Source organism: Octopus bimaculoides, chromosome 27 (genome assembly GCF_001194135.2).
Source record: "Octopus bimaculoides isolate UCB-OBI-ISO-001 chromosome 27, ASM119413v2, whole genome shotgun sequence".
NCBI lineage: Eukaryota > Metazoa > Mollusca > Cephalopoda > Octopoda > Octopodidae > Octopus > Octopus bimaculoides.
This window is the reverse complement of record NC_069007.1, coordinates 18,289,685-18,290,560: the sequence shown is the minus strand read 5'-3', so window position 1 is coordinate 18,290,560 and position 876 is coordinate 18,289,685.

Below are 876 nucleotides of genomic sequence, written 5' to 3'. Positions count from 1 at the left end.
TAGTTCTCGGGGATATTCAGCGTGACACAGTGTGGCAAGGCTGACCCTTTGAATTACAGGCACAACAGAAACAGGAAGTAAGAGTGAGAGAAAGTTGTGGTGAAAGAGTACAGCAGGGTTCGCCACCATCCCCTGCCGGAGCCTCGTGGAGCTTTAGGTGTTTTCGCTCAATAAACACTCACAACGCCCGGTCTGGGAATCGAAACCGCGATCCTATGACCGCGAGTCCCCTGCCCTAACCACTGGGCCATTGCGTCTCCACGCTAGATAACCATATCCAAATATTTATTTGGATAATACTATTCTTACACCTGACGTGTACACTCTCATTATAACCCAAAGAAGAAGCAACAAATTAAATGGAAACATCAGTTTGGAAGAGAAGGCAGCTAATGAAATACTCACATTTTTCCCGCTTGGCACAAACACGGCACTGGTTCCAGTCTGCGAGGATCCATATTCTGTATGGTCTCCATAGACATTGGTTACGAATTTTTGGGGTGCAGTCAAGTCATTATCCAGGATGTAACAAACTCCATTAAAACTGACGCCTTCATGATAGCGATGGGCACAAGCCTTCAACAACAACGACAAATTAGAAAAATATTTCATCAAAGAAGTTTTTTTCTTTACCTGTTTTATCTTTTACCTGTTTCAGTTATTAGACTATAGCCATGCTAAGGCACTGCCTTGAAGGATATTAGCCAGATAAATCAACCTTCCTTTTTAAGACTAGGCTTGAAAGTTCAAAGACTTTTCCATTCTTCCCAAGCATCAAACTAATACACCTGCTTGTTCTTTCACTTGTCCTTTGTTTTCTGTAAATTTGAACTCTGCATGTGAGTGTGTGTGTGTGTGTGTGTGTGTGGAGGCAAC